The following is a 25,419-nucleotide window of genomic DNA, read 5'->3' on the forward strand; positions in this document are numbered from 1 at the left end:
GGATCCCGTAGGAAGGTATTGATCCAAGAGGTTATCTCCTCAAGGATCCTGCCCATATGTAGCTCTTTCGCAACAAAACTCCAGATTAGCCCACCTCCCTCCTGGAGGTATCTCAGCTATCATGGTGAACACCTCCTCCTTGATCATTGGGGTGAAATATTTAGATCGCGCTTCTCATCTTTGTCCTTCTCCATGAGAAGAAATTGTGTTTCTTAGTGACCCATCACACCACACCTGAAGCACTTCATCTTCATGACATCCTTCTTACATCTTTGTTTATCCTATTGCCCCTTCAATGCAAGGGCTAAATTATCCTCCTCATCCTTGGGCTTCGACCCACTGCTGCTACTTCCATCAAGCTTACACTTGGCCAAGTCTCTCCTGAGATCTTCTTGCTTGAGAGATGCCCAAATCTCATTCCAATTCGGCAAATTCACCCTGCCTAGGATACTCTGGACAAAGAATTTTCACTCATCTGAGACTGAATTGAACACCTGCCTAACCAACTCTAAGTCTTAAGGTGTAGACCCCATAACAAATAACTCATCACTTGTCTCCTGAAGATTCATGATGAATGGATCCACATGCTCCCCCTTATATATATAGGCATATCTCAACTTCTGCTCCAATTACATCCTTTTCTACTCGGAAGATCCTTGATACAATTAGAAAATATGTCCCGCATCTCCTTAGAAGTCCCTCTTCTAGCGATGTTATAGACCACATGATCCTTCAATCTATCGAGGATCATTCTTTTTTCCTTCGCCATTTCAGCTTGGTACTTCTTCAACATATCTACATCTGCAGGCACAACTACCATGCTATCGACATATGTCTTGAGGGCATGCTCATCTAAATGGAATGAAATCCTTGACTTCTAGATGACATAGTTGGATGCTCCATCCAATCTATCTTGATCCCTCAATCTATTGGTTACCATCTCTGCCACTAAAAAATATAAAAAATCTCCTCTCTGGTTTTGAACCACTGCCTCTTACATATTTTTCAATCTCCCTCTTCTTCTCAACCCTGGGTTCTGTGGCACTGTTCGTCTCACTTCACCTGCAGTAGCTCAGATACCATGTGAAAATTCGAGAATCCCACCCGAATCAACTACTACAAGCATTGATTGAACTTCTCCTATTTTTTAATTACCGAAACAAATTATATACTTCTTCCTATAGAAAATATTGAAGCTAATACAACTGCAACCTTCACTTAATTAATTAATTTTCCCAAAACAATAATAGAACATTAGAGAAAGATAAACAAGTGACACAATATTTTTTGGACAATTGTCCCTGGAAAAACCAAATGTTAGAAAACCGGTCCAACAACTTTGAGGGTTTTATTATTATTAAGGAGTAGTTCTTGAATACAACTCTGGATGCCCTTCTAGAAATCTAGTTATAGAGAAATAGATTAGCAGAAAAACCTAGTGAGATGACCTCACTCTACCCAGCAAGTCTCGGCTGATCCAATAACTAGACCAACTGTCCTCGGCTATCTTTGCATTGGCCCTTCATAGGCCTTGCGCCAGCCTCAAAGGCTCTATGTTAGCTCTGTGTTGACTCTACTTGCCTCTTGGAGCTCTGACATCAACCCTCCCAGCTCAGATGTCAATTCCCCAACAAATATCAGACTTCTACTCGAATACTGTGTTTCTTCTATGTGAGCCCTTTTGGTTATGCGTTAAGAATTGAGTGGGCCCTTCTAGCCTAGCATCAACCCCTCTTTGGTCTACACTACTTCATGGTGTATGTCTGCCTCTCTGCTACATATCCTGGGCTCTAGAGAAGATACTCCAACCCAACTATCCCTGCCTCTCAGTAAAAAAGCTCACTATTGAAATTCTCCCAGCAGCTTCTCCACTTTCCTTCAGAAAATTGAACTTCTAAACTCACTCTGTGTGTGTTTCCAAGTGACCCTCAAGCCCCCTTAAATAATCTACTTGTTGACATTCAACGATCCACATTGGAAGCTAATCAATGGCTAAGATCATTTCTACTTGATCCTCGTCTTCTTCTAGAAGTTGCACCCATAGTTTACATTAATACCCTTTAATTATTTTATTTTCCTATGTTTGGACTTAGGGTCCATTTAAAAATAATTATTTATTTTAATAAAACTATTTCTGGGTTCTTTGGAATACACGTGCCTAAGCCTCCCTGCAAATTTTGGTACTTAGAGCACATCCAATGCTACCAGAAATCAACATGATTGGGCTAAGTGAGTGCTTTAACTAAGATATATGAGCAATGTGAAAGGTAGTATGTGATAAATGTGTCAGTTAAGAGATATCTATGTAGTATGTGAGGTGTGTACCCATTAAGAGGGATCTATGCATTAAATAGGGTGAAGCACCTAGTGAAAAACTAATGTTGATGAGAAAGGTTCAATGAATTGAAGAAGAGGAATCTAATGGTGATGAAGTTTCTACAAAGAATTGAAGAGGAGAAAAGTTGATGTTGATGAGGTAGCTAAAAATAATTGAGGAAGAGTTAGGTTGATGTTGGTGAGGTAGCTGCAAAGAACTGAGGAAGAGAAAATATATAATGAGGAAGCTACAAAGAATTGAAGAAGAGTAAAACGAAATAGAGAATTTCAGATTCAAAGATCATTGGGGATTAGTGACTCTAGTAGGTTGGTTCCTACAAACATGATGGGATTGGCATATCCTATAGGTTGATGCCCACAACGAAGTGGGGATTGGTGTCTCAAGTAGGTTGGTGCCTACAAATATGAGGGTATTAGTATCTATTGTAGGTTAGTGCCTGAAAATAATTGAGTATTGGTGTCTCCAGTAGGTTGGTTCTTGCATATATGAAGGGATTGTTGTCTCCTATAGGTTGGTTCCTACAAAGTAGTGAGTATTGGTGTCTCAATTAAGTCGATTCCTACAAAACTGAGTTGATTGGTATCTCCTATAATTTAGTTCCTACACAAATTATAACAAAAGTTGGTGCCTACAAATAGAAATTAATTAAAATAAGTTTTGTGGTTTTCTCCCTAATGGGTTTCCACAAGTATCTTGTGTTTTATTCTCTAATCATGTGATTGATGTTTTATGATGTTTTATTTGTTATAAATAAGCAAAAATTGTATTATACTAATTCACCACCCCAGTATAGTTTTGAATGCAACAATTGGAATCATAGTAGATTCCTTCAAACGTAGTCTCACCACTAGAAGGTAGATGAGAGAGGGAAAAAACGGCTATTCAAGATGGTACTTTCTCAAATAGAGCCCTACTATTTTATGGAACAAACTATTCCTTTTGGAAGATCAGGATGCAAACATATCTGATATCACTTGGTTTTGATATTTGGTTATCTGTGATGGATAATATCAAGTTCCAATAACACCTCCAACACATTTAGATGGTAAAAGGGATTTTGTAAATAATGCAAAAGCTATGCATTCCATTTTATGTGGTGTTGTAGAATATGCACTTGTCAAGGTAATATAGCATGGATCTAATAAAAAAATTTGTAACAAGCTTCAAAGAAGTTAAGGAGGAAATGAGAAGGTAAAGAGGGCTAAGCTTCAAACTCATATAATATGATTTGAAAGTTTAAATATGAATGTAAAATAATATATTGCAATATATTTCCTTTGTGTAAATGGCATTGTAAATAATATTAGAAGGTTGTGAATAATCTTAGAGGATTTTTTGAAAAGATTGATGAATCAATAATTGTTCCGAAAGTGTTGAAATATCTTACTTTTATGTTTAGTGCAAATGTTTTAGCCATTGAAGAAAAGAAAGATCTAAAACATATGAAGATGGATGAACTATATGGGATCCTCACTGCATATGAGATGAGAACAAGACAAGACAATTCAATTTAAATGAAGTAGCCTTAAAAGAATCAAAGAAAACAAAAGGACACAAGGAACATGATAATTTTAGCTCTAAATAAGATGATGAAGAAATTATATTTTTGAGAGATCTAAAAATAGGATCCAGAAAATATACAAGTAAGATACCATTCAAATGTTTTAATTGTGGTAGAATAGATCATTTTGTTTATAAATTTCCATATATGAAAATAGAATATGGTCATTATGAAAAATAATATAAATATAAAAAAAAATATCGTAAACTATTAAAAGGGAAATATCTCTTAGGAAAAAAATATTTTATTCCGAAGAAGATGGTAGCTCACCATAAGAGGATGAGGAATATATATTTGATGAAGACAAAGAATAATTACTATTCATGGCCATGGAGACTCAATACATCGATCAAGATAAGTTAGATTCATAGGAAAAAGATGTTGATGGAGAGGTAGAGCTTGAGGTAGAACTTATGAGTTCCTTTGAAGAAATATAATGACTCAAACGAAATATTAAAATGTAAAAGGGTCTATTAAAAGAATATGGGAAGAAAGATCATTATTTTGATGAAGTGACCATCATCCTCCTAATGATGGAACTAGAAGAGGATAAAAAATAGAAAAATATGGATAAGTCAGCTGAAAGAAATTGTGAGAATCTAGAAGAAGAGGTTGTATCCTTAAGAAAGGATCTAGAGAAGGAAAATGCTTAGTTGAATCTAAACTTAAATTTTGTAAAAGAAACGAAAGAATTATATAACATTCTTAGCTACTAGATATCTCCCTATATTAAAATAGGTCTTGGATATAAAGAAGATCATGAAACATTCAAAGGAGAGTCAAGCACAATGACATTAGAAAAGGGAAGAACTTAAATCTACATTAAAATGCTCAAAGGATCCAACAACAATGCAAGAAGAGTTGGAAATGAAGCCAAGGATAACAATACAAGTATCACTAAAAAGGAGGTAAAGAATCAGCAAACATCTAAGTTTCCTCACAAATGCAGTCAAAATGGGTTCAAAGGAACTATTACCCCAAGAAGGTCCTTCTCATCTAGGTATCAAAATTTCTTTTATGGATATTGTGTTTCATGTATAATTTTGGTGATAAGGTAATATATTATAGAGACTATGTAAGAAATGAATATTGGAGGAATAGGAGGAGGGAATCATATAATCAAGGAATGGTTGTGTAAGAAACAATATGAGAATATTTAATGAGAATGCTATCAAAATTTATAATCGATTTTCCCCATTATTAGATCATGTTGAATGTTTCATGTTCAATAATTTTGGTCACAAAGCTTATGATTTTACAGCTATTATATTGAGGCCTCCAAATCAAAGTAGAGAAGAAGATATTATTAGATATAGAAATCAAAGAATAAAGGTATGGAGAAGGAAATTCATACTTGAATAAAAATAAAGCATTAAAGACAAACATAGAAATAGTAAACATAATTCAGAATTCTAGATAACAGATAAATTGCAAACAAAATGAAGAATTGATAAAAATATCATATGGGGAGTTAGAAGTATAAAAACTCTTAGACAATCAAGAGAAATGTTTTGGACATAATTATGTCATTGATGAAAACTAGTGTCATTGATGTTGAAGCAGAAGTCTAAGGAAGCAACAATGGGTCAAAGAAAGCAATATGCCAGTCTGATGATCTTGTTCTATGGCTTCTAAGTGCCTTATCATTTAGTGAGTTTTTGGTGAAGTTATGATGCTCAAAGGAATATATAGATGGTATGGTTCATTATTCCTATCCACGACCTTTCCAAAGGTATATCATACTTAAAAAAATCCTCCTATATGTGAAGTTATGATTGTTTGAAGTTGGTAGTTGCAATGAGAAAAAAACACAGTTTCATTATAAAAGCACCAATTTTCTTAAAATCTCTACATATTTTAGAATGGATCCATATTTTCTTAAGAAATTGGCAGTGGTGGATGCTCAACTATTTTGATGTTGGTTAAGCTTCACACATCTTTCAACAAATATAAAGGTTGTGATTGAGTGGAGGAAGATCTACAACGGTCAGAGTGTGAAATTTCACACTATTTAACATTTGGTGTGCCTTCACATAGATATGACACATCAACTCATTGATGATGTTAGCATATACCATTTATAGCATGACATGTCAGCTCAGTCATGATGTCAAGATCGATTAGTTATAACATGACATGTTCGCCTGATGATTTCAGTAGATACATGTGGCCCTCGAATGGCATGACACATCAGTAGGGTGATGTGGAAGTATGGGTGACTACCATGTGGTAGGTAAAATTGGCATTTTCTACTACCTAATAATGGTGAATTTACATGACACATGGCACCACTCAAGGGGTTCTGTTAGTGTCGGTATCTTCATCCCTCCTTCAGTGATCAAAATTCTCTTTTTGCATGCATTTTAGGTGTCTCATCTGATTGGCTGCATTCCATTAAGTCATGGATCATCTGATGGTAGTGGTTCTTTATCAATTTCCCTCATGCTTTTCATTTGCTTGACTATTTGCACATGTACAGATCATTCGTTGTCATTTTTATTTCATTTCAGTTGCAAAAGTCATTTTAGGGTTTCAAGTCTCATTAGGACTAGGGTTTTCCACCATGATCTTCAAAAGCTCAATAACAGGCCAGCAGTCACATGAGGATGTTCAATAAGTTCATAAAATCACAAATTCTACTGATGATTTTCTCCATAAAGAGTTTTTACCTCAAAAGTCTGTTTTGAGGTGAAAACGGGGTTTTTCCATTTCTTGTACAAATTTGATGTAATTTTATCGTTTTCATATGTATTAAAGCATCATCTATAGCCTTGGGTCACCTTGCCAAACTTCTACACTCCAGCTCTTGCAAAAGAGAAAATAAAATCCAAGCATTAGTCCATCAAATGACAAAAATAGAGCCAAACTGCAAAACATGGTTTTAAAGAACAAAGTGAATAGGAAAACTTTAGAAAATGGGTTTTCTAAATGAAAAATTTAAGTCAAAAGTATATAAAGGGATCATTTCTGTTGAATACTTCATTTGTACTAAAAGTGAGACAGAACAAGGAGAAAATCGTGTTTTGAGGTGAATAGAGGGAAATTGCAGCAAGTTTCGAGATTTCTCTTGGCGCGGCGCACCTGGGCATTGGTGCGATGCACCTGCCTACCGTGGCACACCAGGTGCAGGATTTACACATAGTTTTGAATGGGTGCAGCGCACCTGCCGGCGGTACACACCTGGGCATAGGCGCGGCGCACCAATCTACCAAACCAAAAACTCATTCAAATACCAGGCTTTGCAGCTTTTTGTGGGATTCTTGTGTCAAGGTGACTAGTATTGTTTTTCCTTCTGTAATTCAAGTTATCATATGTTTATGTGTGCCATTATTTCTCTCTTTTCAGCTTAACTAAATGAATCAAGTATAAAGGTGGAAATCATTGATGTTGCAGTGCTCTACCTTAGGGTTTGTTTAGTTTTACATGTTTTCTACTGTTTGAAGAGGATTCATGACACTTTCATTCCCTCTCCAACTCCTCACCAGTATTAAGACTCTCCATTTAACTTAATTCAAAGTACTAAGGTATTTGCCTACCTCGCCCCACAGAAGTCTCTGCAATATTGAGTTCATTCCTCGGACCCAAAACTCCCTTTCACATTTGATCCAACAAACCAACATAAAATTCAATCAAACTTCTTTGAGCATATACCTAGCCTAAAATTAGTCTTTATATCAGTCATCTCAAGCCTCATTTGCTATATTTTCCTCAGATTGACAAGGAGAGAGCCCTATCCCAACCTGGTAGGGCTAGATACCAAGTTAAGCATGGTTTGATGTTACCTTAGACCTACCTTTCTTAGCCTGAGGTAGATTTAGGCCTAACATAGTGGTGACTCCACTGGGGAAGACAAGTTTGTTTGCTTGTTATTGTTGTTTGCTTTATGAACTACAGATGGAGCCTGAAGTTAGCAGGTAGCCTTCGAATTTCTCTTGCTTTGCGAGTGCATAAGTAGATGAACGATGCTTCATTCAATCTCTGGTTTAGTTTATGAACTGAACAACTGACTTGCAAATTTTACGTTCCCCCAGTAAAATATATCAATTTAGATCTGATTGTTGATGGTGGAAAACGATTAGACACAGTACGGTTGAGATCATTCACCCAGCGACTCCAAATTAGTTTCGAGATCAGATCCAAGGACTCCACTGGAGGATGAACCTGACCAACAGATACATGGAAGGACAATATGGAAAGATCAGGTATTCAAGTTGGAATTTCATCCAAGACATTTTGTTCATTGTTATAAATTATTTCTTCTCTTTTCCCAAGAATTTCAAGAAGGCTTTGCAAAGTATATTGTATTTGATAAAAGACTCTCGGCCTACATTTGATTCCTTTGCTTTGAAGATTATGAATACCAAAGATTTGAATGCCTTTGAGCTTGATCAAGACCTTTTTTCTGAAGCTTGTGATGATCGTCTTCAAATTGATGAGCCTCAAGAGACCAAGACTGATTCTACACCTTCTGTACATACCCATATACCTTATAAAATTCCAGATCGATACAAGCCTCTGATTTTACCTCCTATATCCCATGCTTTCCCTAAAAATCATGACCTCTATCTACAAAGATTTGATGGTGAATGTGACAACATCACTGCTGAGAAAAATGTACTAAATTTTGAGTCTTTTCTTGACCTTTTTGAAGTTGATGAAGAGGATGTCAGTAATAGGCTTTTTGCTCTTTCTTTGCAAGGAAAAGTCAAGAGTTTGTTAGAAACCCTGCCTGATGTGAGCATCTCAGATTTCCAGCAGTTCGTCAAAGTTTTCCTCGATAGGTGGGTGGTCAGGCAGAACCCTTTCTTGATTATAGAAGAGTATAACCAACTGAAAAGATTGCTAGGGGAGATAGTACAACAGTTTTCTGCCAAATTTAATCAAGTCTACTTTTCGATGCCGGTTAATAAAATACCTCCTCCTGGATCCACTCTCTTGCACTACCTGGAAGCCTTTGATCCCGAAATGGAGTTTCAGCTGAGGGAAAGGAACCTTGCAACACTTGAAGAGATGCAGTATAATGCAATAGTTGTAGAGGCTAATTTGTTGATCAGAAGGGCAAAGTTGAAGGAAGAAGAGATGAAAAACATAGACCCAAAGGAATCGACATCTTTAAAGGTAAAGCTTGACATTTTGGTAAGTCCAATGGAAGAGATGATGCAAAATATTACTGTAAGGAATGAGTTTGATGTGCAAGACCATGGCTCTCTGATTGAAGAAGAACAAGTGGCTGATCCAAAACATTTTCTTTCTTATCCCAGTTGTCATAGATCTGATAATGATTTTTTTATAGATCATCTTGGAGAAGAGAGAGCTGTTGATATGACATGCATGCTTGATGATGTCTTTTATACTGATGATTTGCCTAAGTTTGATCAGTATGATGATGATGATTATGTTCTCCAAACAGAAGCTAATCTTGCAGAAAAATTACCAACAGATAGTTTGTGGGATGAGGAAATTAACTTTCAGCAGTTCGAGTACAGTGATCAGCCGTTGCATATCAACTATGGAAGTGAGGAGGAAAGTGTAGCAAATTTTGATGTAAGTAAAGGATCTTTTCCTTTTTGTTTTGCTTCATCACAGTTTATCAGAGACGACTTTCATGCAATCAGAAATCATCTGTCGACAAGTTTCGATCTTGATCATCTTGAGGGTAATGAAATCCTTGTTCAAGACTTTTCATATCCAGAGTTGTAGCCCCCAAATGCCATTGATTGTCAAGTTGCAAATGAAGATTTGGAAGCTGAACCATATGATCAAATGATGCAAGATGATTCTGTACCATTCTGTTTTGAATCATTTCAGTTTTTGAAGGGAAATTTGCATAGTACATCTTCAATAAAGGATGAGCAGCGTGTAGAAAACCGTGTAATCTCATCAGAACCAATAGAAAATGGGTTGCAACAGTCTTTTCAAGTTTTTCATGATCCAATAACTGATGTGTTGGATGTTTTCTGCAGTCAAAGTCCTTCTCCATTAGCTACCTGTGAGCTTGAAAAAAGTATTGATACAAACTTGATCCAGTAGCTGGTTTCTTTATCATTTTCAGCAGGAGTCTCGTCACAAAGCTCAGATGAAAGTTTGCATTCATGGTACGAGGAGAAGAAAAGAAATCCATTGGATGAGCTAAGTTCCAGTTCACATGAATTTCAAGATCCTTATGCAATGTTTCTGGAGTCAGATAGAGAATCCATATCATTCAACGAATCTGTTTACAAGTTTTCATGGGAGTTGCCTTTTAGTAGTACTCTCTTGTTGATCATAAGCAAGCACTTGCAGAGAATTCAAACAGCAGCCGGAATACTTACTTGGTTGCATTGGTTGTTTCATTTCGCTTGATCAAGTGATGAATGGAACAACTAGAGTAGGTTTTATTGAATAAGCTCCATTTTGAGCATAATTTCCAGTTTGTCAGTTGTGTTTTAGTATTGAGTTAGTTTCAAGTCAGTTTGTGTCATCAAGTAGTCAGTTCTCAGTCATGCATTTCAGTTTGGGTCTTTGATTCGATGCCCAATGGATAAGGCACTGGTCTGCTCTCCCAAAGATTTGCGGTTCTTGGCACCTCCCAGGAGCTACCATCCCCATTGGAGCCAATGTTAGTGTCAGTATCTTCATCCTTCCAACAATGATCAAAACTCTCTTTTTGCATGCATTTGAGGTGTCTCATTTGATTAGCTGCATTCCATTAGGTGATGGAACATCTAATGGTAGTGATTCTTTATCAATTTCCATCATGCTTTTCATCTGTTGGCTTATTTTCACATGTACATATCATTCGCTGTCATTTTTATTTCATTTTAGTTGCAGAAGTCATTTTAGGGTTTCAAGTCTCATTAGGTCTAGGGTTTGCCACCATTATCTTCAAAATCTCAATAAAAAGCCAGCAGTAACATGAGGATGTTCAACAAGTTCATAAAATCACAAATTCTACTGATGATTTGCTCCATAAAGGGTTTCTAACTCAAAACAGAATTTTGAGGTGAAAACAGGGTTTTTTCATTTCTTGTACAAATTTTATGTAATTTTATCGTTTTCATATGTATTAAAGCATCATTTGAAGCCCTGAGTCACCTTGCCAAACTTCTGCACTCCATTTCCTACAAAAGAGACAAGACAATCCAAGCATTAGTCCATCAAATGACAAAAAGAGAGCCAAACTGCAAAATAGGGTTTTAAAGAACAAAGTGAAAAGGAAACTTTAGAAAGTGGGTTTTCTAAATGAAAAATTAAAGTCAAAAGTATATAAATGGATCATTTGTGTTGAAGACTTCATTTGTGCTAAAAGTGAGAGAGAACAAGAAGAAAATCATGTTTTGAGGTGAACAGAGGGAAATTGCAGCGAGTCTCGAGATTTCTCTTGGTGCCGCCCACCTAGGCATTGGCGTGGCGCACTTGCCTGGTGCGATGCACCGGGCACAGGATTTACACATAGTTTTGAACGGGCGCGGTGCACCTTCTAGGCGCTATGCACCTGGGCATTGGAATGACGCACCAGTCCACCAAACCAAAAACTCATTCAAATACCATTCCTCCAAGTAAGTAAAACCTCCTATGCCATAGCAAGACATTTTATCATCCTTGATGGTGTTTTGATAGGTGAAAAATCAAACCCTAAATTGCTTCACAGTTGCATTGCAAAACTATCTAGGATTTTTTGTCATTCTTGTTGTTTATAATCCCTTGCATCATTTTCCCATACCCCATTCCTCTCCACTAAGTTTCCCTAATTTTATTTCCCTTTCCCTCTCTCATTTACACTCATCTTACTCCCTTTTTCCCAAACCCTAAAACCATAACACCTAACTCCCACTATTCCTAAAACCCTAATCTTCATTTCCCAAACCCTATCTGTTATAGAAATTTTTGTGCCTTACAGCTATAAGCATGAAATTTCCATAATCTAAGGGATCCAAAGTCCCTAAACATGTTGTTCCTATCCCTAGAGAAACAAGGCTAACAAACCACAGCAATTCACAGAAGTTCTCCACCAGAAACTGCTCAAAAACAAGTCAATTCAAGATCAATTCAGAGGCTCCACTAGCTGTCTGCGCTGAAATGCAAAGTCTGCACTGGCTACTTGCACTGCAACGCAGGTAGAAGCACTACCAGGGTGCGCTGAGCGGGAATTGACAAATGGAAAGTTCATTCAACAAGGTGTCAAGGCCCTGGAAGCTTCCAGAATCTTCCTCAATGACACATGCCTCAGTGAATTCGACTAGTGATGAGTAAGAGGTTCTCAATCTCCAAGTGGAAGCAAGAACTGACAGAGGGAGAGGACACTAGTCAGATCTCAAGCTGACTCATCCTCTCTCCAAACATATATATATGGATCTCTCCTCCATGAGATCTAGAGGCTGGAATTTTGTTATTGCAAAGAATTGCTGTTGGTTTGTGGTTGGAATCATTGGGTGCTTGATTCTTTGAAGGAAGGTGAAGATAGGAATTTCATTTGCTGGGAAGGAGATGCTGGATTGGAGCCCTCTGGGTTGTATCTCTCCCTGAATCTTGTTATTCATCAATAAAGCTATCTTGGTTTCTCCTATATGTTGATGTGTCTTTGATGTATGATTGCATTAGTATGTTTAGTTTATTTCTAATCCTGAACTAGTTATGAATATGAATCTATGTCTTTGTGTAGTGTTCTCTTCTTGTGATCTTGCAGGAACCTGTTGAAGCTGGGCGAGCGAGAAGGCAAGTAGCTGGGAACTCTCAAAGAGAAGAGAAACCGAATCGAGAGACAAACGGAAGACACCGGTTAGTCCATCCATCTCTCTTCATTCTTAATTCATAAAGGAAGAATACTAGAATAGCTATTTCTGTTTGTTGCTAAGGCACTGTCACACCTTAGGTGGATAGGATCGTCCTGCATAGGCATTTTTCCCCACAACAAATTGGTGACTCCACTGGGGAGATCTGTTTAGTCATTTTATTTGTGTCTCTATCATTGTTTGTTTCATAGACTCAACAGCAACAATCGAACTGCATCTACTATTCTCAGATGCAAAGTAGACAGCTGCTGCTTTGATCCAATCACTGGATTTGTCTATGATCTGAAAAATGGACTCACAAATGATTTGATGATCCTTTGTGATAGATCTTAGTCCTCCCTCAAAGCATCCCTTTGATTGTACCTTGCTTGTTGCTTTGATTTGGCCTGAAACTGTAGATTAAATAACAAACTGTAACCCATAACCCAGTGAGGGACTCTCGTTTCTCCTTCAGCGCAGACTCTGTGAAGAGGTTCTGCATTTCAACGCAGGTCCCGTGAAGGCTACCTACGCTGAATGTCAAAACCTCTATGTTAGGGGTGCGCTGATCCAGTTAGGCCTTGTGCAGCTGGGGTTCTCTACTCTGTTTTGCCTTGTTTTGATCTCTGTTTTTTGCAGCCTGTAACCAACATAGGTACCTGTCTGATAACTCCTTTTCTCTGCTTAAATTCCGCCTCCTTTTGTATGAAAAGACTGTGAGTGTTTTTATGTGTTTGTGGCGTCATTTACAATTTTCCTTTGCAAGAGTGAAATAGTCATCCTGTAGCCTTTGATTCAGATCTGTTGATTGTGATCTTAGGAGAGAGTTCATTGGTTGTTGACAGATTGATTATACATTCATTTTTGCTTTTGGTTTGAGTTTGTCTCTTTTGAGTGTCAAAACAAGTATTCATTTCGAAAATCGTTAAGTGTTGTATTCTCTTCTACCCTTTCTGATTTCGAAAAAGTAAACTTGTTTGTATTTGTCATTTAAAAGCAAATTCAAAGTTGTACAAAAAGCTTTCTTTTTAGGCATCAATATTAAGAAAGCGGAAAACAAACACCTGCATTATGCATTTGCATCTCGATAGTTTGCATGCTTGATTTAGGGAAAGTGCATTAGAGTGTGCTGATTTCTCTTTGAGAAAAGATGGTGTCTTTCTTTTCCCTTTGTAGCTAGGATTTTCATTGTTGAAAAGATAGAAAAGCTTGCTTATCATCTTTAGACTGCATTTAGAAATTGTATCATACATCTCGTGGTGAACCTCAAAAGGCAAACTTCTAAAAATATCAACCTAAAATAAATTGAATGAACTTAACAACGCTTTGTAACTTAACACACAACATAGAGGTCTTAGCTAGAGACGTGTTCCGACGTCGTAAAGCCTGGTGAATGTCGATCTCGTTGATGGTGGGTGATTCCTCCTGAGGGACGATAGCGCCAGTACAGATTGTGCTCCCACGTACCGTCGAGTATATATTGGGAGACCCCTATAGGCATAAAACCTTTATCCTTAGGAAGCCGTGTCGGCCACCCTACTGATCGCAATGCACTGAACACAGCATTCAGGAAGATTGACCGCCCGTACCTTAAAAAGTATTCTGTGGTTTTGCGAAAAGTTTGGCACACCCTCTACCTAGAACTCCAGAGCAGTTCCTTTTGGCCTTTTTCAGACTCTATAACGGAAAAAGTCCATCCGAGCATTTGTCACTTCGGGCTCGTTAAAACATCGAAGGAGACTAGAGTCATCTTTAGCTTTTTCTCGACTCTTTAAAATTGAAAAAGCAAGTTGTGTCTAAAGCGTCGTTAAAATTTATTTTAAACGGAATAATCATCACCATTCCCTCGTTGATCTTCGAAGTTAGTCTCTTTTCATCGTAAGTTCTTGTAGAATCGCTAGAAAATCTTTTGGATAGACTAGACATGTCTGAACAACCGTCGACATCCAGGACTGTGTCATCCGACACAGCAGCGGCAGAGCCTCCTGCTGCTACCCCAACGATGTTCGATGGTATACCATCTGTCCCGGCAAGTTATCAACAACAAGCCGGAGTCCCATCAGGGACTGCTTCGACGACATGGTTAGTTCCTATTTCTTCGTCCGGATTATCATCTGGTATTTCTTATGTTGAAACTCAACAATTGATCCAATGTGTCTTCAAAGGCCAATCTGCCCTTTAAGTACTGGATTGCCACCATATGGAGGGCAGTATGCCTTTTCATTGTTCCCTCCCGAAGAAAAACCATATGGAGTTTACAACAAAGTTCAGGTCAAACTGGAATTACATCCAGCGGTTGGGTACCAATACTGCCTCAGCAACCAAGGGTTGCATATTCAATGCAACCAGTCCACCCTGTGTCGAATATTCCCACTATACCTGGTATGGTGATTGCGTCGCAAGTACAAGCGCTACCTGTTGTATGTCAACCCCAAGTTTCTCAGGTTGCAATACAACAACCTCTTGTCTCGACAACTCAATCACAACCTCAGGTTAGTGCCTCCTTATGTGGAGCGACTCAGGCTCAAACAAGTACTATGACTCCTCGTCTTGGTCAATCATCCAGTATTGGACAACAACAAATGGTCCAACAACCAGGGCTGGTTCAATCTCAAAAACCTCAATTCCAGCAATCATATCAAGGAACTGAGCAACAAGTCTTTGTAAGTAATGGGCAACTGCATTTCCAAAGCGGTTATCAACAACCGTACTATAATGGTTATGCCCATCAACCTTGTCAAAGTTGCCAGCATCAAATACATTATGCTGGTATGCAAAGACCCACTGCTCAGGCGATTCCATCTTATCCTGGGTATGCTTCGCCTAACCTGAATCAACAATTACCCTTTGTAGCAACTCTAGAATTACCAGATCTAAACCGGCTGACGAATGATCCAATTGCTTATGCCCCTTGGTGGCCAGCGATTCCGCATAAACTTCCGTCAGATATTCCTAAATTTAATGGAAATCCAGGTGAAGATCCGTCGAATCATGTGATGACATTTCATTTGTGGTGTTCATCAAACACCCTAAATGATGATTCGATAAGACTTCGCCTTTTTCAAAGGACGTTAACGGGTCCAGCGGCAAAATGGTATATTGAATTGCCTAGAGCTTCGTTCGACAATTTCAGTACCTTAGCCACGACTTTCTTAACCCATTTTCAATTACGGATAAGGTATGAAACGGGAAAGAAACTCCTAACCAATTTCAAACAGACAATGGCCAATCACATATCCGATCATATACATGAGTGGCAACGTCGTCGTAGGATGGTAAAAACGTACATTCCCGATCAGCTATTAGCTGAATGGTTTATCAAATCCTTACGTCCTACAATCACGGAAGATGTGGCAAAGGGGGGAGTCGTAACGGAAAAGCAAGTCATCGCTCGTGCGCAATATCTGGACTTGGTCTATACTCAGTCTGGCACGCTCTACGACAAAATACCTAACGCCCCTAGACCGGAATTCTCAATTCCTCCTCCTCCTAAATCAAACAATGACTCTCATACCATCGATGGCGTGATTGGCACGACAGACACGAAATCGACAAAGGCTACATCTAAAAGGGCCCGTAAGATTTCCAGGCAAAATGCAAATGAGGAACTTCTTGCCTCGGAAGTAAATGCCGCGTCGACCGACAAGGGCAAACAACTGAAGCAACTAGGGGGCAAGAAGAAAAAGAAAGGGAGAAAAAGGAAACCCCCTGCGGGATGTCATATATGCAATGAGGATCATTGGATGAGAGATTGTCCACATATAGCTGAAGTTAAGAAACTCTTTAAGGGTTCAAAAACCTCAGCAGTATTGACTGATCCGTTTCCAAGCCCGGGTACCAAACTGGTTGCTAATCAAAATGCTTCCCGATCCCAAGTGCTTATGTTGTCTATCTCAAAGCAGAAAAATGATGCTTTGGCAAGGAATAAAGATTACGGGAATCCACAGGTGTCGAATAACAAGGCTAATGAACAACCTAGTAGTTCGACAACAACTTTGACCAAAGTTGTGCCACCCACCATTCCTGAACAAATGATAAAGTCGCAAAATGGAGTAGTGTACAAGTCAACATTTAATCCTCATGCAAAAATAGCACAAAATTATAATATAATAGAGGACCTGGCCCAATCGTCGTCCGCTATGTCGACGCTTGAGGTACCGCAAAATTGCCTCTCCCAAGAGCAAGCTTTATTATCAGCAATAGGTGAAATTGACCCAATGGACTCCAATCTTGTGGCCTTTGATCATAAAGGATATGACCCTCAGTTACCAGCTCAACTAGCTTTCCTTATTCAAGTGAAATCCCTCAACAAAACTGTTCATCGAACAATTATTGATGAGGGGGCATCTACGTGTATTATGTCGATGAGTTGCTGGAATAATTTAGGCTCACCACCCTTGTCGATATCGTCAACGACGTTAAAAGCATTTGATGGACGATCATACACTCCATACGGGATTTTAAGTAACTTGCAAGTTGAACTAGGGGGCAAAACAGTAGGAATTGATGTTGAAGTAATTGATGGAAACCTCGATTACAACATCCTACTGAGAAGGCCCTGGATATATGCCATGGCCGCAGTTGTGTCAACCTACTTCAGGAAGATTGCATTTCCCTTTCAAGGAGGAATTACAGTCGTCGACTAACAAACTTTCCTCCCCGACAGTTCACAAGTTACGGGAACCATTCCAAAGATCCATGGAAGCAATCATTTGCTTCAAAATATTGGAGTAGGTCTCCTAAAAGACCCTGCCTTAATGGGTACTTTTGCCCTACCACCTGCAAGTAATCTGGCGGAAGTGGCCACAGTGGAAACCTACAATATGAAATCTTCTATATCTAATGGATTTGGAAGATTCCTAAACATTTTGTCAGCGTGGATCATCGTCCTAATAGAAATACTGTAAATATAGTGGGCTCCGAGGACGGTTCTAATCTCGTGTCACCCTCGTTAAAAAATGAAACAAGGAGTCATGAGGATAGTTCTTTTACTGTGTCAACCTCATCAAAAAATGAAACAATCCCCTTTCCAAATCTCAAAGGCAAACCTTCATTCCAACCACCAAGTTGAATGCAATGAAGCTTGGGGGGCATGTACCTCAATTTGCATTATTATGCTGGGGGCATGCAAACTTATCATCGAGCAGTTTTAGCACACAGTTCATGCTCATTAAAAAATAAACGCAAGAATCGAGCAGTTTTAGCACACAGTTCATGCTCGTTAAAAAATAAACGCAAGATCCGAGCAGTTTTAGCGCATAGTTCATGCTCGTTAAAAAATAAACATAAGATTGAGCAGTGTTTTTCTGCGTTTAAGCTCGTTAAAAAATGAACTATCTCCCGGTAAATAACCATCGTGAATGTAATATCATCAACCATTAATGCCTTGGTCATGTTTGCACCGTCACCTCCACTTTTCCATTGGCCGATCGTTCACTTCCATATGATTGTTTACCCATTTTGAGGAAAAGCTGCGAAGAGTGATTTCACTAGCCATCCTTGTGACACTGCCGTGATTGGAAAATTCCAACCCGTACTTGGAATCAACTGCTAACCCGTTTTATCACTCGTTCCTCAAAAGACGAGTCTTCTTTAAGCTCTTTTCATCTGACTCGTAAAATATGAAAATATTGCCGAGTTTTGGCCTTCCAGCTCGTTAAAGCAACCGGAAGTGCTATCCCTCCTCTAAATTTTAATCTTTTTGGACCTGAGGGATTATTGCACAAAAAGATCGAGCGCTTGTTTTATTCGGCTCGTTAAAACTATCGAAAACTCATCCCTTCTGTATTGTTTTATAGTTTTTCGGACTTAAGGGATTAGATGAGAAAAAAGGACTTTTGGAGTTAACTTTATGTACCTTTTTATACTCTCTAAAAATGAAAAGGACCGAGTTATCCTTGTCGTTAGACTCGTTAAATGCATTAAATAGCGACAAACTTGTCTTTAGACGAGAACGAGTTTCACTATCGCTAGGATCGTTAAAACATAGCGATGGGCTTGCCCGAAGGGCAAGTTATAGAACAAGCATATGTTATCCTCCTCAAGCTTGACAAAAATAAAGAGGTACTGGTCAGCAATGACTGGGGAAAATTGGGAGAAACTCAAGAAAACTTTGATGGTAGCAAGTCGCTCTTGAACATGACACTTTTCCTTCGTACCACAATCGGGTTGGGTTGTTTCATTCACCGGTCACATCACCATGGTCTCGCCATACCATCCATATTTGGGGTAATGCTACTGATCCATCGCATAAGTGTCGCCATATGTTCAAGAGAAGTCGTTCAGAGAAGTCAACCGTGTCCCAACCACTGCCATACATTATCCTTCATCCTTTCATGACCGCCACCCTGAATCATATGTCATCAGATCATTTTCACCTCCATCAAAATCATTTTCTCCGTTCCGTGTCACTGATGTGGGATTCATTAAGGCCCTCCTTTGACGGATCGCTTCTTGTCGACATCAGCTCATTATCCAAGAAGTTGATCTAGGAACAACCCCTTCAGTACTTTGAAGCTTGCATGCCTCAATGGCAAGTTTCTCACTTCTGGCGACAGGTATACATCAATGACCTTCGACCGAAAGATTTTGCGTGGTGTTCGACGCCAAGTCCTTTATTCACACCACGTGAATTGTACTGCAGTACCTTGAGGGTCATTGTCATTATCGGTGATTCCTCTCGCGCTTGTTAACGGTTTACCTCATTGACCGGTAATCAAGCGATGTCTTTCCATGTTCGACTTCAGAACATTACTCACATGGATCGACTTGTACTTAGAGTAAAAATTGAACGAGTTTGAAGACCCCGGATCTAGTTTCATCCATCCGGGCTACGATATATATTCAGGAAAAATAAAGAGATTGACATGTACATCATTGCAGCAGATAATCATCTTACCCCAAAGGATGATAATTTCATCAAAATTATCAGTCTACCATCAGACGATTGTCTGTTCTATGTACAGAAAAATGAATTTATAAAGCTGAGCATGGGAATGCCTGCCTCAGCTAGATCCTGAAAGCAGTATGAAAAATAATGTATTGTATTGTATCTTATTACAGGTCTCCTCCCAGCATTGGATGAACTTCGGATCCTCCTGATAAAGCATTTCACCCGATAAACGGCCTCATACTTTAGGGGGAAACTGTTATAGAAATTTTTGTGCCTTACAGCTATAAGCATGAAATGTCCATAATCTAAGGGATCCAAAGTCCCTAAACATGTTGTTCCTACCCCTAGAGGAACAAGGCTAACAAACCACAGCAATTCACAGAAGTTCACCACCAGAAACTGCTCAAAAACAAGTCAATTCAAGATCAATTCAGAGGCTCCACTAGCTGTCTGCGCTGAAATGCAAAGTCTGCACTGGCTACCTGCACTGCAACGCAAGTAGAAGCACTACCAGGGTGCGCTGAGCGGGAATTGACAAATGGCAAGTTCATTGAACAAGGTGTCAAGACCCTGGAAGCTTCCAAAATCTTCCTCAATGACACATGCCTCAGTGAATTCGACTAGTGATGAGTAAGAGGTTCTTGTTTAGTCAATTTAGTGTTCCCAAATTGATGTCATTAATTGTCAACCCGGGGCTCGTAAGCTGATGAAGTGAAGGTGTACTATCTGTACTTAAGCAACCTCTTAGAGCTTTTTGTCGTTTGGGGTGTTGTTTATGGTTAATTTATCTTCCTAAGATGGAGTGGTGATTTTATAAACAGATGAGTGGTAGTGTGTGTAAGGTGAATTCTAGATGAGTGAGGGTGTGTGATCAGTGGTTTCTAACTACTTGCTGAAAAGGAAAAGCTTGAAAGAAATAAATAACTTGAAATGAACTGAAAGCAAAGAACCACTTTCTAATGGCACTAGACACCATTCATGCTGCTGCAAATAAAAGGTAAGAAAATCACCTTAAAAACCAATGATAATGTTTATCTCTTCCTAACTCTCTGCTTCTAACACATAGTACTGTGTAAAACACGATTAGGAAGTAGCTAAAGATGAGTTTAAAAAGTGATCAAAAATGAGAAAAATCTACTTTAAAGACTAGTTATAATGTTCAGCTCTTTCTAACTCTCTGCTTCTATCATATGGTACTATGTAAAGCACGATTAGAAAGTAGTTAAAGATTAGTCTAAAAAGTACTCAAAGCCAGCTGTAATTTATTAGTATTCTGATCTCTAAAAGATAGACAATTTGTGATAAAGAGACCATTCATATGTTAGCAGACAACTTTGAGAAATTAAACTAAAAATCAGCTATGAAAATAAAGTAAAGGCAGCAACTTTGAATCTGTCAACTGAAAATACCATCAGTTATAAAGCAAATACATAAACACAAAAACAATCCCGGGTTAAAAACCTGCAAAAGAACAATACTGATCAGCTTAAAATAAAGGCTGGAAATGAAATAACATGAAAGTAAATCAAGCTGTACATGTTTCAAAGAAAAGGAAATGCTGAATGGAAAATAAGGAAATGCTGAACATAAAATACTATACAAGGGCAGTCATGAACGGGGGCCCTCCATTCATACAACCCAAAGAAGACTCAAGGATTTGAAAACGTCAGAACAGCACTGTCTTCTATTACTCCATATGCAGAAAATTACAGTCAAGAGTGCTAGAACAGCACTATCAAAACAGAGTCTTGAAATGCACTAAAATTATAACAAGTTCATAAAACACAGCAACTAAAAAGTAACATTAAGCGTATGCAAACGCTAGTTTTTATAGGCATCTAAACGATTGCCTAATGCGTAAAGCTAGAAACTGAAAATTAACTAATCTGTCATGCGTAATAAAGGTTCAACAACACGTCATAAGCCTCGTGGATGAGCTGGAGGTTCTGGTCGTTATGGGAATTGAATCCAGAGTTGGATTATGTTTCCCACAACCTGCGTAACACGGACAAATCACCAGTTGCATTGACGTGACCCAACAGCTTACGCAACACCGTTTAGCTGCCTTTGTTGACCGTGGCTTGACCCTCGTTGACCGGAGGTGTAGATGATGTGGCTGACCGAACCAATGGCACAGGAACCTTGAGCACCTTTATTCCTTCATGCCCATGTGGCTCGTTTTGCAAAATGACACGTGGAACCTTGAGATTAACAAAAAGGCTGCGGAATCATCAGATGGCTGCGGAATCGCTGAATGGCTGCGGAATTGCCAGACAGCTGCGGAATCTCTGTAAATATGTCAAAATATAAACAAAACAGTCACACATTAGCAAAGTTCACTTAATCATGCTTAAAGACATCTAATGTAATGATCTGGGTTGGTTTGCAAGGAAAATGAGGCAAAAGAGAGAGATGAGTGAGGGAAAACTGTAGGTAATGATGGATAATCAAGTGCAAAATAGAGGCTCTACAGTTCTCAATCTCCAAGTGGAAGCAAGAACCTCCAAGTGGAAGCAAGAACTGACAGAGGGAGAGGACACTAGTCAGATCTCAAGCTGACTCATCCTCTCTCCAAACATCTATATATGGATCCCTCCTCCATGAGATCTAGAGGCTGGAATTTTGTTATTGCAAAGAATTGTTGTTGGTTTGAGGTTGGAATCATTGGGTGCTTAATGATTTGAAGGAAGGTGAAGATAGGAATTTCATTTGCTGGGAAGGAGATGCTGGATTGGAGCCCTCTCGGTTGTATCTCTTCCTGAACCTTATTATTCATCAATAAAGCTATCTTGGTTTCTCCTATATGCTGATGTGTCTTTGATGTATGATTGCATTAGTATGTTTAGTTTATTTCTAATCCTGAACTAGTTATGAATATGAATCTATGTCTTTGTATAGTGTTCTCTTCTTGTGATCTTGCAGGAACCTGTTGAAGCTAGGCGAGCGAGAAGGCAAGTAGCTGGGAACTCTCAAAGAGAAGAGAAACCGAATCAAGAGACAAACAGAAGACACCGGTTAGTCCATCCATCTCTCTTCATTCTTAATTCATAAAGGAAGAATACTAGGATAGCTGTTTCTGTTTGTTGCTAAGGCACTGTCACACCTTAGGTGGATAGGATCGTCCTGCATAGGCATTTTTCCCCACAACACTATCACTCCTTAATAACCTGACAGCCATAATCAAAACCTTCCACTCATCAAATCCCAAAGAAGAAAATAGCAGTCACCTATTCTTGAGAAAATCTCTTCATACTCATCATTTTACACCATACATTGGCAAACACGGAAACAAATTTAGCTTATGAAAGGGATGAGGAAACTATAAGTGATTCCTCCTAAGAGATTCATGCACCAAGAAAACCACATAAGGGAGGAAAACACATCCGGGAGGATACCACCACACTCACAGAGTTATTGGCTTGTCCTCTTGCAATAACATGTTTTAAACATCAGTCTTTCTACCAGTTTTGTGAGATGGTGGAAAGGGTGAAATACCATCATCAACTTGCTAGGGTATTTTTCCTTCATCTTCACAATGGCTAGGTGAACTTAGCAGGTGTTTCCTTCAATTTGACACCTAAAACTATAGCTGCAGTAACAGGTATTCCAAATGTGGGTGAACAATGGAACAAAGGACAACTTGTGGACAAAGAACATTATGAGCCTTATATCAAGGCTAGTTATCAAAAGCAAATCAGTAGGGTCTTTCCTTTTAGATACCTACAGGACACTTATGCTCCACTCATGAAGCTCATTATCAAATACTTCACCTATGAAGGGAGATTTTCTGGCTTGTACACTTATGATGTTAGATTATTGATACATTTCACTAGAGTGAGGATGATGAACCTCCCCTACTTCATATGCAGAAATATTAAGAAAATGGGTACATTGGTGCAAAGAAAACCTCTTCATCAACAGTTCAATAGCATTTGTCATTTCTCATTGATCAAAATTGTTGTGTTGCATCAGCCGAGCTTGTTGAATGTTTCATGGGATATGTTCATTTCACATGAGGTTTTCAAAAGCCCTCAAGTGACCCCATCAGTATTTCAAGAGGAAAGAGGGCCTTCAAATCAACCAAAGGTTCATGAGACTCAAGCTACATGTGTGCCAGTATTTTTCACTTATGAAAAAGGCACAAGAAGATTATTTGCAGCTGCCAAACAAGTACTATCTTCACCTGGGGTGAAAGGGGCTTTGCCTTCTTCTTCAACAGAGTAGGTAAAGGATAAAGGGAAGCAACCATTGCATGAGGAAGGGCCTTCAGAAGGTCAAGAGAGAGATTTCATTTTGATTCAGGAGGAGGATATTGATTTGGGCTCTCAAAGCTCAAAAATCAAACAGATCATCAAAGAACAAGAAGTTGGCATCCATAACTTATCTCTTAACCTTGAAAGGGCTAAGTGGATCATTAATTACCTTGAGCAACAGAACAAGCAGTTGGAGGATAAATAGACAATCATGGAGCTGCAAACCATAAGGGAAAACAAGAAAGCAACAAAAAGAAATAAATTCAAATTAACACCCATTTAACAAGAGATTGATGCTGGCCAGGAATCTTGGCTAGAGAGGGTAAATATGCACTTGGAGAAGATGCTAGAGAAATCCAATAGGGAGAAAAAGATGTTGCGGCACATGGTTTATCACTATTTGGCATGAAACAAAATTTGCAGAATTAGGATAAGGTGCCTAAAGGCCAAGTTGAGGAAGACTTTGAGGAGCAAGAAAGAGAAATATAAGCTCAAGATCTTGGCTAAAGCTTCATTGGCCCAGCATAGTACTTGATGCAGATCACTCATGCCAAATTTCAAGAAATTTGGTAAACGTTTTGGCAATTTTGAATTTTTCAAGGAAAAAATAGGTTTTTTCGGTAGGTGCGTAGTGCCACTTGGCGCTCGCTTCTGATAGGGACCTCATTTGGAAGAAAAAATTACATTTTTTGATTCCTTATTAAAATTTATGCATGCCCAAAAATTACTAGGAAATTTTGACAAGTTTTGGACCTCCAAAAGGGTCAAAAACACCTCAAAAATGCTCTCTCTGCTACTTTTTGGCCACACGGGAAGCAATGTCGGGAGAACTGCTTTTTGGAGGGGCAAATGGGCACGAAATTCAAAAATTCCACTTGTCATAGAAATTAGACAAATAGATCTTTCCAACAAGCCAACTTGGAGCAATTGTTGTGGAGGGGAATGCCTCCAAATTCAGTTGGGAAAAAGTGATATGCATAGAAAAAGTGGAGCTACGCACAGGAGGAAAAAGTGCCAATTTTGCTCAAAAACTCTGTTTTTCGACTAGTTTTATTCCAATTTGACTTTTTGTCTCTTATGGTAAAATTCATGATGTGACATGATGTAAATTGATGTACTATGATGTAAAAATGATAAAAATTGACTTGATAAGGTAGATACATGAGTTGTAGGTGGTTTGGAGTTAAATGAATCAGTTTCCTATGTTTAAGAGGCAAGCTATTCCACTACCTATTTTTGTGTTCCTAGTTTAGATATGGTTGAAATCACCCCTCTTCTCATGTATTCGACCCCTAATGGATAGCACAGGTGGTTTTCAGGTCTATATTATGTGTTTATTCAATCATTTGTAAAGGTTGGACTCTTGTGAATGCTTTGAGCATTATTGTGTATCATCTCTGCAGTTTGGCAAGGAAATAGACCAGGGTTTGTAGCATTTTGTGGGATTCTTGTGGCAAGGTGACTTAGTATTGTTTTTCCTTCTGTAATTCAAGTTATCATATGTTTATGTGTGCCATTATCTCTCTATTTTCAGCTTAACTAAATGAATCAAGTGTAAAGGTGGAAATCATTGATGTTGCAACGCTCTACCTTAGGGTTTGTTTAGTTTTACATGTTTTCTAATG

Source organism: Pinus tabuliformis, chromosome X, assembly GCF_031772625.1.
Source record: "Pinus tabuliformis cultivar Carrire ecotype Pingquan chromosome X, CPIR1, whole genome shotgun sequence".
Taxonomy (NCBI): domain Eukaryota; kingdom Viridiplantae; phylum Streptophyta; class Pinopsida; order Pinales; family Pinaceae; genus Pinus; species Pinus tabuliformis.